The sequence below is a fragment of the Martes martes genome, assembly GCF_963455335.1.
Source record: "Martes martes genome assembly, chromosome: 3".
Lineage (NCBI taxonomy): Eukaryota > Metazoa > Chordata > Mammalia > Carnivora > Mustelidae > Martes > Martes martes.
The window spans coordinates 60,013,027-60,026,162 of record NC_137890.1 but is presented as its reverse complement, the minus strand read 5'-3'; positions in this window follow the sequence as shown (position 1 = coordinate 60,026,162).

Sequence of the window (13,136 nt, the reverse complement as noted above, 5' to 3'; positions counted from 1 at the left end):
GCCATAAGAAAACTACAGGAAGATAATCCAGCAATTTGGAGGGCTGGAGTTTTGCAACAATTTGCAAATGCTTCATTGGCTCACCAAAGCTTGTCTCAGAATTGAATCTGGTCAAACAATAAAAAAAACTATTATGGTAACATGGCCACGAAATAAAGGCAGATGCTTCCTCCTCCTTTTTATCTCTAGTCCCCAAACTCGAGTATTTTCCACACAAAGTTTTAACAACGTGGAGCAAAGAGAATACCTAAAATTTTGCTACTATATTTATCCAACAAAGTCCAAGTATCTGTCTATTGGCATACTTTTGCTAATGCTCATTTTTCATCATAAACAGATCTTTCACTTAAGGTGACAAAATTTCTCATGAGCTCTTTCGGGGACAAAACAAAACCTGCCATCTAAGGGAAGACGCACAGGCATGACTTCACCGGAGAGCTGGACCCCAGCCTTGTCCTTGTCAGTAACTTCGCTGTGTGACATGGACAGCAAGGGGGTTCATTAAAAGTATTCCTCTGGCTTTCTCTCTGTCTCCGTGTGTGTCTGTCTCTCCCTCTCCATCGCCCCTAGGCAAAACAATAACAACTAGAGGAATTTCTCTAAAGAAGTTAAGTCAACTTTTTGGGAAGAATTAGGGCTGCTTGGGAGATAAAAGCCCAGATTAAAGCTCTTCTCATTCTGAAATGTTAAGGCCCCTTTTTGGTTAAAGGCTGACTCCATATCAGCTCCCTCTAAAGTAAAGCCTACCAGTCCACAGACTCCACTTTCAGATGCAATGCACAGGAAGATTTCCCTTTATAAAAGGGAAGAGGAAAAATCATCTAACATATTTAACAGAATTAACAGAAAAATGGCAATACCTAGATGTATCACTATAACAATTTCAGATAGGAAATATACGGAATATTTACCTCTTCTGCAATTTTTATGAGAAAGTTACTTGAGCATTTATTCCAGGAAAGTGACATTAAAACACAAAAACTGGAAATCAAAGAGATGGCTGGAACTCAACCAAGTAACCAATAAAAAGAAATTATATAGATGACAGTTGTGTGTCTGGCTAAGTAGCTGGCCCAATTAGAATAAGGTACCAGTACATTCCATTAAAATGTCTTCCAAAAAATTTTATAGATTTCCAAGCAGTGGACAGAATCACAAAGATGCATAATATTAGGAACATGATAATAAAAGGAGAAAAGTTTCCTATCCCAATAATCAATTAACATTTAGAAACTTCAAGGAAAAAAAAAAAAACTATGTTGAAAAAAATCATAGTACAGACATAAAGCAAACTAAAATACCAAACTACTAAATAATTTTGAATACTTAACAAATTATAAGAAAAGAAAACCCATTTATCTTTTGACCTGTGCAGAGGGAATAATATCTGTTGAAGGGTCAAGAGTTTATGTTATTAGACATAAGGAGAAAGAAACATAACCTTAAACTGTGGAAATACAATCCTAGGGAATACAATTTTTGGCTGTGAAATGGAAACATATTATTTTCATGCATAATAATAAAATAGCTTTAAATTTTTATAATCAATCCACTATGTAAGATTTCAATACTGTTACAGAACAAAATGTAAATGCTAATAACCTTAATAATATAAAAACAAAGATTCAGTGGTCAGAAGACGGAAGGTGAGATAATATAAAACAGCTAGAAGGAAGGCTAAGAATATGAATATTACCAACTACCATAGTGAGGAGGCAAGAGATCACCTCTAAAGTCGATTGCACAAGGTTTGAGGTTTCAAGGTATATAGAAAACACTACAATTTTTAAATAGTCATTATCAAAAATTGAAAGAGGGGATAAATGGATGCTGTCAAGTAGCTTAAGATTCCACTTATAAAGAGAAGACAAGAGAAAACATCTGAAATTGATGAATCAAAAAACATATATATATACAATTATCATACAATCAAGAAAACAGAAAGCACTCCAGCTTTGTCAGACAGATGGCGTATAATACAAAGAATTAATTACAAGAGTACTGGAAAAGTTCAAAAAAGGGAAAAGTAAAAATTATTTTAAAAATATAAGAGTTAGGGGTGCCTGGGTGGCTCAGTCATTAAGCACCTGACTTCAGCTCAGGTCATGATCCCAGGATACTGGGATCCAGCTCATGTCCAGCTCCCTGCTTAGCAGGAAGCCTGCTTCTCTCCCTCTCCCACTCCCTATATATATATATATATATATATATATATATATATATATAGGAGTTGGCAAAAGAGTGACCAATAGTATTTGACAGAAGGAGGAATAGAAAGGCCAAGGTCAGAGGAGGAGAACTGAGACAGAATCATGAGTTCAGTTTGGGGAATAATTAAATAATCACAGGGGGCCATGTATAATTATCAATTAAGTGGTTAAAAAAAAAAAAGCGACATCAATGTCCTCAATCCTTCAATATGTACACATACCTGTCTTCTGACATTGCTTTTTTTTTTCAGTTTTGTTAAGATATATTTGACAGAGAGCTCTGTAATGTTTAAGGTGTACTATCTGATGACTTAACATAAATATATATATATATATATATATAAATGGTTACAATACTTTAGTTAGTATCTTTTTCCTCATATAGTTACAAAAAGTAAAAGAAATGTCTTCCTTCTGATGAGAATTTCTAGGATCTACTGTTACCAACTTTTAAATATGCCATACATCAGTGTTAACTACAACCATTATGTTGTACCTCACATCTCCAGTGCTTATTTATCTTGTAAGTGGAAGTTTATACCTTTTGGTTATCTTCCTCCAATTCTCCTTCTCCCTTCCTCCTTTCTCTAATAACCACAAATGTGATCTCTTTTTCTATAAGTTTGTTTGTTTTATATTCCACATATAAAATGCGACCATACAGTATCTGTCTTTCTCTAATTTCACTCAGCATAATGCCCTGAAGGTTTATCCATGTTGTCACAAATAGCAGGATTTCCCTTTTTTTTTAAATGATTGAATAATATCCTATTATATATACGTATATATCACATTTTCTTCATCCAATCATCTGTTGATGTATACTTAGATATCCATGTCTTGGCTATTATAAATAGTACTGCAATGAATCAGATAGCTTTTTGAGACAGTGATTTTGTTTACTTCAGATAAATACCCAGAAGTAGAATTACTGGATCATATAGTAGTTCTTTTTTTAATTTTTTGAGGAACTTCCATACTATTTTCTATAGTGGCTACACCAATTTACATTCACACCAACAGTGCACAGGGCTCCCTTTCCTCTACATCTTTGTCAGCATTTGTTGCCTCTTATCTTTTTGGCGATGGCCATTCTAACAGATGTGAGGTGATATCTCATCGTGCTTTTGATTTGCATTTCCATAACATTCAGTGATGTTGAGCACTTTTTCATCTACCTGTTGGCCATTTGAATATCTTTGTAAAAAATGTCTATTCTGTGGGGCGTCTGGATGGCTCAGTGGGTTAAGCCTCTGCCTTTGGCTCAGGTCATGATCTCAGGGTCCTGGGACTGAGCCCCACATCAGGCTCTCTACTCAGCAGGGAGCCTGCTTCCCCCCCCCCCACCCGCCTCTCTCTCTCTCTCGCCTGCCTCTCTGCCTACTTGCGATCTCTGTCAAATAAATAAATAAAATCTTTAAAAAAAAAAAAAGTCTATTCTGACATCCTCTCAAAAAGAACATCAAGAAGGGAAAAGAATGGGGGTTCTAAAATAGAGAAGTTAGGGAGGTTAGCTTGTAACTGTAGGGAAAAAACCAATGGAGACAACTCCCACTGGGTTCCAGCCTTCTAGCATCCCTTTGACCCTTGGGCATGTGCACCTGTGACTGGCAATGCCTGTGTTTCTGTGGTTTGTGGTTTTATTTACCTTTGCCTGATTTGCCCTGCCTTCTTCAGTAAACTGGATGGGTAAGATTCTACTTCCTCTGAAACTACACATGACTCCTAAAGTGTTCCACATGTATGTGGTACATAAACAAGACTAACCAACTTGACAAGAAAGTGAAGTAAAGTAGAACCTGGTAATGCCCTGAGTAGAAACCAGTCTGAGACCTCAATCACTGAGTTCAGGACTGATGCCTTCTGGAAGCTTGTTTGTTTTCATTAAGAACTACCACCGTTGCACTGTGACCATCCAGTAAATAGATTTCATGATTGACTAAAACAATAAACAATGCTTGAATTACAGCTAACATTTTAGAGCCCTACCAAAACTTTAAATTTACATAGTAAATAACTTTGGTCTCAACTCAGAAGTCACATCCTCAGAGGCCTGTTCAGACTGTCAAGCCAAAGTTACCTCCAATCACTCTCTATCACATGACCTGATTTCACCTTCTGCTCAGCACTTACCTTTATGGAAATTATCTCACTTACTTATGTGTTTATTAATTATCCATTTATTAGCTTATTGTCTGTCTCCACTCACTAGAATACAGCCTGCACGAGATCAGGGATGCTGTCATAATCTCTGCTCTATCCCCAGTCTCTAGAACAGAGGTGAGCACATCTTAGGTATTGATCGAATCTATGTTGAATCTCAAATATATGCTGCATCGTTCCTCATCTGATGTATAGATTTGTCCTAGCTGGAATTTTTTAGAATTATAGAACATATAGACATTAAAATTAACTAAAATCAGGACTGGAGACCACAGGGCCTCCGCATAGTAAAACAAATATTTCTGCCAGATAAATGCTTGGATGAAATAATTTTTTTTTAGAGAACACTCATTAATAGCTTTAAGGGATAGTTGATTGTAAATATGCAGCTAAAAAATAAGTGTAAAGTGGACTCTCCTACCAATTGCTGGCATATAGAAGAGATTCCCCAGCTATAGGGAATGGGCACATCATGTAGCAAAACACTTAACCCTTTCCCAGGATGGATTACAGCATTTGTGGTACCCAATGCAAATTAAAAATGCAGGGTCATTTGTCCAAAAAGAATTAATAATTTAACAATGACAACAACAGAACATTAAAACCAATGCAGGGCTCTTCTGAATGCAATGCAGCATCACTGAGCAACTGCACGGGTCACATGCCCTGCTTTTTCTTCATCCACAACAGGAAAATCAGTCAAGGAGGGTGATGGTGACACTAGTCAGAAAGACGGCTCTCAGAGGCTGTGTGTCACCAGAAGACCAAAGGTACCCTAGCTTATCACTCTCACGGGTGTGTGTGTGTGTGTTTGCGCACATGTATGCTTTGCACTCATGTAAGCAAATACCTCCATTCTATTACCTAGCAGCATACAATGGTTACCAAAGAGTGACAATTTTGATAGGAAGAGGGGAAGCTCAGAGAAAAGGTTGTGTCCTGGCTAGTGAGTGAGAAAGGAGAAGAGGCTGGGAGAAATCAGGAAGACCAAACCAACCTCCAGTAGCAAGATGTGTCACAGGCCAAGGGAAAGTTGCTCCAAATTGCAATAAAGTAATTTATGACCTGAAAATGAATATGATAACTAATATGTTGAAATATAGAATTAAAATTCAAATGTATTAGGGCACCTAGGTGGCTCAGTCAGTTAAGCCTCTAATTCTTGATTTCACCTCAGGTCATAATCTCAGGGTTGTGAGATCAAGCCCCACATTGAGCTCCATGCTTGGTATGGAGCCTGCTTAAAATTTTAAGATCTCTCCCTCTCCATTTGCCCCTCTCCTTCCTCTCTTTCTATCTCTAAAAAACAAACAAAAAAAAGAATGTAGAAAAATACAAATATATCACAACTAGTAAAATGTTAAGCTAAAACAAAAAAAGATTAATTGGCTTATTGTGAAGACTCTTTCAGGTCCCAAAAAGTAAACTGCAAAATTATAGAATAGGGACAGCATTGTTTTTAATAATATAGAAATTCTGATTTACCAGAAGCTTACTAAAATGCGGTTATAGGACAGGCTTACTCTAAAAAAAGGTGGGGGTGAGGGGAATGGGTAATCTTAGACTGCATTAATAAATTAACAAAAGCCCCAAACATAAGATATAATAATCTCACTTTGTCTTCATTGATCATACCCCAAGCAGGTTATAATACTGATTTGGTCCAATAATATGATTTTGAAGATAACAACACAACTCTTCAAGAGGTTAACAAAACAAAACAAAACAAACAAGAAACTAAAACAAAACCTGCCACTGCTACAAGATTTGCAGTGCAAAGCCAGGGCTTGGACCCAGTTATACCTAGACCATTAATAACACCCACTGTATTATGGCTCCTTCAAGCCATAATTGACATTGCCTTATCTAGGTATAAAATGTGTTCAGGAACATAATTTGTATTCACAAATTTTCTCCAGCAATTTGACCAATATATATAAGAATGGCTTTGGAGAATTCAAATAGGATTTTTAGGATATAACAATTTCTATTATATATACATACATATATAGATATAGATATAGATATAGATATAGATATAGATATATAGATATATAGATATATCCTGGCACCAAGTTAGGTGCTGGAATTACTTAGCAACACAGTCTCTGCCTTTCTCTATCACCCACAGTCCAAAGGAAGAGACAACAGTGTCAATAAAATTGAATTCTTACTACCCATTGTAATATGTAACAGTTATAATGACAAAGCACACGGTATAATATGATTGTTTGTGTCTCCCAACAACTCACATGTTGAAAACCTAATACCAAAAGTAATAGTATTAGGCAGTGGGCCTTGGAGAGATGATTAGGACATGGGGAATCCTCATGACTGGAATTAGTGACCTTATATAAAAGACCTCAGAGAGCACACTCACCCTCTTCCATATATGAAGATATGACATGATGTCTGTGACCTGGGCCCTCACCTGACAATCCTGGCACCCTGATCTTGGGCTTCTGACTCCAGAACTTTAAGAAATATATTTCCATTGTTTATAAGCCACCCAATCTGGGCATTTTGTTGTTTTTTTTTTGTTGTTGTTGTTGTTGTTGTTGTTGTTTTAAAGATTTTATTTATTTATTTGTCAGAGAGAGAGAGCGCAGAGGCAGACAGAGTGGCAGAGGGAGAAGCAGGCTCCCTGCGGAGCAAGGAGCCCAATGTGGGACTCTATCCCAGGACGCTGGGATCATGACCTGAGCCGAAGGCAGCCGCTTAACCAACTGAGCCACCCAGGCGTCTCTGGGCATTTTGTTATAGCAGCTCAAACGAACTACAACAGCACAGAAGTCATAAAATGGAGGAAGCTATTAGTCAGAGACAGCCAAGGAAGACTTCTGAGAGGAAAGGATGGTGTACTTATATTTATATAATACCCTTAATGCTTCTTTTATTTCGTCCGCAAACAGATTAGCACTTAACTGTTGGGAAGAGAGCAGGAAAAGGAAGAAAGAGCGGTCCATGTACTAACTAAATATGATACAAAGTAAATGTGACACTAAATGTTATATATAAGACTGAAAGAATATTTTAAATAAGTAATTTATATGTATATTAATTTATATAAATAACCATATTAAATAACTAAATCTCACATAATAAACAGATGAAGTAAAGGCTAAGCTTCACATTGACCCTGCAAAATTCTTCAAATACAAAGACTTTGAAAATACACTGACAACACGGTACATACCAGGGAAAGACTTAAGTGTGAGAAAAGTGGTGCCCTCCTCTTTCATTTTTGCTTTTTCTACTTTGAAAACCAAATGGATATGGGGTGCCTAGGTGGTGCAGTCAGTTAAGAGTCTGACTCTTGGTTTCATTTCCAATCTGATCTCAGGGTCATGGGATTGAGCCTCTCATCAGGCTCAGGGCTTAGCATGAAGTCTGCTTGAGTTTCTCTCTCCTTCATCCTCTGCCTCTTTCCCCTACTAGTGCGCTCTCTCTCTCTCTCTCTCTCTCTCAATAAATAAATAAATCTAAAATAAAGAAAGAGGGGCACCTGGGTGGCTCAGTGGGTTAAGCCTCTGCCTTCAGATCAGGTCATGATCTCAGGGTCCTGGGATCGAGCCCTGTATCGGGCTCTCTGCTCAGCAGGGAGCCTGCTTCCCCCCCACCCCCACCCACTCTCTGTCTGCCTCTCTGCCTACTTGTGATCTCTGTCTATCAAATAAATAAATAAATAAATCTTTTAAAAAATAAAAGAAAAAGGAAGGAAGGAAGGAAAGGAGGCAGGAAGGGAAGGAAGGAAAGGAAAGAAGGAAGGAAGGAAGGAAGGAAGGAAGGAAGGAAGGAAGGAAGGAAAAAAGAACCAAATGGACTCTAGGTACTGTTTCTACCAGAATAAATTCCCATCAAACTGGTAGGCTTTGGTCTGTTATTGTTTTATTCTTTTTCAGCTACTGTTTTATCTTTTAAATAGACTGTATATTGCTAAAATTCTCTCAGTGCTATAAAAGTGATTCCAACTGTATTTCAATAGGACTGCTATGTGAGGTACCCTGTTTGTTCTGGGGTTCTCTATCCCATGCATAAAGAACTGTGAAGTACTCATTTTCATTGCTTGGAAGTGTCACTGGGAGGTTCTTGTGGGAAGGCCCTGTTTGCTGCTGGTTAGGAAGAGGGCTTTGTATTTTGGAGGCTCTTGTTCTCTTGTGTAGGGTCTGGGATATGGAGGTTAGTAAGGTAACCGGAGAGCTCCTAATATTCAGTGTCTGTCCAGCAAGTTCAACCCAGTTCAGCCTTGTGGTGCTTCTTTCATGACCATGAGAGAGATCATCATGCTGAGATTCTTTCCATCACTTCTTTGCCCATTGGAATCTTAGTCATCATTCCTCTTATGTGAGACTTGCCTCAAACTCCACTTTGAAATTAAGTTCCCACCACAGCATTTTAACTATTATAGCCCCTATTTCATTCACCCTCACATTAAAGGCAGGAGTTTACACATCTGTGTCCCTCACTTCTTGGAACTAAGAACTGATCTAATTCATCTGTGGTTTTTCTCTGTTGTCAAGGAACAGAGTTCTTTATAGTTAGTAAATCTTTGGTAGGCTGAATTCTATTAACTGCCATCTTTGTATGAAAGAGTCTGATAAATTCATTTTCAGCAGCAATCAGACTGCCTAACTTTCCACTAAATTTGGTCCTTAAACTTGCAGTATTATGCAATCAGTTCTCGCATATGTGATATCAGCCTAACAAGATCACAAGGTCGCTATGGGTATAGCCCACACATCAGTACAGGCTAGAACACTCCTGTCCTAGCTTGTCCTAGGCAGTGTCTCTTCTCGCTTTTCCCTTGGTGATACTACACATGTTGAACAACTTCCACTACCACTCACAGACTTATGACTTCCAAATTTCACACCTCTGGCCCTCACCTAGCTCCTAAGTTCCAAAACTGTACTTCTAATTATCCACACACATACTCATCTGAATATCTCACAGACAAGTCAAATACAACATGACAACCATTCTCTCAAAAAAAAAAGTCATATCCGTTTTTTGGAGCCAGCAGGTGATCACTACTCTATGTGGTTTGAAGGATTCTGAAAGCCTCTTCACTTAGCCTAACTTTTCCACATTAAGAGTTATTCCTTTGGATTAAGGTACAAGATCTCCAACAATCTCTACTAAATGTAATATAGTATATAAATTAATGCTAGCAGATTTGTTATGTCTCCCTTTATTAACAATGTAAGGAAAGAAAAAGGTCTCACAACTTTATACCACCTCCTAATGAGAGAAGATTGCTGGCAAGTTATAAAAGAGAAAACAACATCTATTTGGTCCTATACCTTGCTGAAACCCACAGAGGGCCCATTTTATCTCCCTGCTAAATTTAAGCTAGGAAAGAGTCAACAACTTCTTTAAGAAGTGTAGGACACAGAGCAAATCACTAGACACAAATGCAATCATGAATGTGTATGCCATCCAAACACACACACATAGACAAATACAGGTAAAATCTTACGTGAATGAACATTAAGACTAATCTCATTCAACGGACCAAAATTTTGACCAGGGAAAACAGCAATAAACCAAAGGTAGATATGTTCTGCAAGGAGGAAGAACAAAGGTGAGCCACTGTCAAAAATGGCAGTCTAAAGTCCCAGGAGAATGTGTGGAAGAAGATGGTTACCACCAGTCACCTTATCATATGCCAAACACACACACACACACACACGCACACACACACACACCCCAACTCTATGTGACAAGTGAGTACCTTCAGCACCAGCAGATGATACCATCTCCTGCTCCTCCCCACCCCCACCTCTATCTCCACCTCAGACCTGAAATCATCATTTAGCCCAATTACCTGGTCTCAGGGCAGAAGAGAACAGCATCAGACTGTGACCCTTCTTGGTCATCCATGTCTTTCCCTATTCCAAACTGGCCTAGATAAAAACAATCCATCTCAAATCGTTTTTGGAAATAGGTAGTATAGAGGAGAAAATCATCCAAAGATTACAATAAATATATATGTACCCTCCAGGGTGCCAAGCCTTCATTTTTCCATCTCTAAGTTTCCCTTTCCCCAAAGCAATTGCACTTCTATGTCCTTAACTGTCCCCTCTCCTTTTCTTCCATCCTTAGGCATCTTAGTCAACTTTTCTTCTCTACTCTCCCACTAAAACAAAGTAAAACAACATTTTGGCCCTCCTTCTCCTAACCCCCCAAGAAAATCATGTTTTTTAAGAGCCAAATATAATTCAAAAAAGCACTTTGTTTTAGACACCTGCACTGACTGCTTGCAATGTTTTACAATTTATTGAGAGACTCACTAGACTCACTAGACTGCCTTCAGCATTGTTTTGAATTTTTGCTCTTCAAAAAAATTCCAATGAAAACACAAATTGTTTTAGTGGTCCTAATCACTTTGATAGCTCAGGCCAATTTAGAATACATCTGGAATCTTTAGCTTGATGAAAACTGCCTGAATGCTTGCATTTTATTTTGTTCTTTCCCTAAATTCTCAGATTTATAGACACATGATCTGAGAAGACCATTTTGCATTTTGGGTGCAGTCTTATGTCTCAGCCTGTGGTTTCATCATCAGTACCCTAGGAGTTAGCCCTGAAGGCTTAGGGAAGCCAGGTGTCTGACCAGGACCTAGTTAGTGGACAGATTAGAGTGCCTTGGGCCTGCTTCCAGATGCAGCCTCATGATAGAGCCTTAGAAGTGTATTCTAGGGCTAATGAAGGTGTCCTGGGCCTTTGCTGACAGAGTCCCTCCTAGCTTGAGTGGGAGGGACATTGGCAGCATTTTTTATCTTCAAGAACTCAGAAGCCAGTTTTTCTTTCCTCGTTGTTCCACCCCACTTGAGAGTGAATAAAACATGTAGAAGTATAACCCAAAAAGTTATTGAGGAAAAAGCAAATTTCTATAAATAGAATCATATTTACCCTGGATATTCTTTAAGTAATACTCCCATAAAATAAACATCTTGTGCATAAGACATATAGTTAAAGAATATGACCAGCCATTTGAAATCATATATTTAAAGAAATGATACATTTGTGACAAAGCATTAATAATTTACAAAAAAAAAAAGCTAATATTATTCAAATTACCTCCTCAAATTTTAAGCATTGAAGTATTCTTAGGTAAAATCCATGGAGAGGGAGGAGTCCAAGATGGCAGAGGAGTAGGAGACCTTAGTTATGTCTGGTCCCAGGAATTCAGCTAGATATCTACTAAATCATTCTGAACACCTGCAAACCCAATTGGAGATCTAAGAAAACAACGAGTCTACAAATAGAAAAGCGACCACTTTCTACAGGGTAGGAGATGTGGAGAAGTGAATCCAAGGCAATATATGGGAATATAAACTGCAGGGGGAGGGAACCTCCATAAGCCAGCTACCAGAAAGCAATTCAGCAAGGGAGTGCAGAATCAGAACTTTTAGAAGTCTGTTCTGGTGAGGGATGTCCCTGCCTGAAAGGCACTCAGGTGGTGATGTGGGACAGAACCCTAGGTGAGACTGTGTGGTCTCGAGATCCCCAGGGTCACATGAAGACCAAGGGTTCCTGAGTGCAGCAGAGCTCCCTGGTATTAGAGCAGGGAACCACTGCAATCAGCAAGCCCAGTAGCTGGCTCTCAGCTCAGTGTTGCCATAAACTGCAAACAACAGCCTGGTCAGTTGACCGCTCACCGGGCAGGAGCCCAGAAAGTGGCAGAACCTCAGGGAGACCCCTTTTCCTCCCCGGCGGAGTAGCAGTATGGGTGTGGACCACAGGACTCTGCAGGTCTGGAGATTCCAAACGGGGTCCTATGCCTCAGATAGAAATGCTCCATCATATGCTGGGTGAACACAGAATGCAGTCAGAAACCAGGGAAACAGGAGTGATTGACTGTAAGTGGGGCCCTGAGCTTTCCGCTCTGGGGCTGGAGACTGGAGGGCTGCCATTTTCATTCTCATCCTCTAAAGAAGTGTGGAAAGCCCACAGGGAACAAAAGCCACATAGAGTAATCCATAACCACTTGCACTGAGCCTGGGCCCCCTAGCAAGGGTGGTGCAATTCTGCCCAGGACAAAGACACATGAGAATCAGCACAACAGGACCCTCCCCCAGAAGATCAGCAAGAGCATCCAGCTAAGACCAAGTTTACTAATCACACAAAACTGCAAAATGTCAGCACTAGGGGAAAATAGTATATAGAATTCATGCTTTTGTCCCCATGATACCTTAGTGTTTCAATTTTAATTTTTTTTCTCTTTCCTCTTTCAACCAAACTTTTATTTTATCAACTCCTTTTTTTAGTCTTTTTTAATTTTCATTTTTACAGTGATATTCTCTCCTTTCATTGTATTTAATTTTATTTTTGTATATACATAAGTTTTTCTTCTTTACAATTTTGGGATGCAGTTTCTTCTAACAAACCAAAATACACCCAGAATCTAGTGTATTGCTCTGTTCTCTTCACCTGTCTAATCATATTCTCTCTTTCCTTCTTCCTCCCCTTCTTCCTCCTCTTCTTCACCTTCTCCTCCTCCTCCTCCCTCTTTTTCCTCCTCTTCTTCTTCTCTTTCTTCTCCTCCTTCTTTTTTTTCTTCTTCTTCTTCTTCTTCTTCTTCTTCTTCTTGTTTTGTTAAAGTCTTTTAATTTTCATCTTGACAATTACATTCTATCCTTTCAATGTACTTAATTTTACTTTTGTGTGTGTGTGTGTGTGTGTGTGTATAGATAGATAGATAGATAAATGTTTTTCTTTACAATTTTGGGATGTAGTTTTTTCTAACAAACAATCCAAA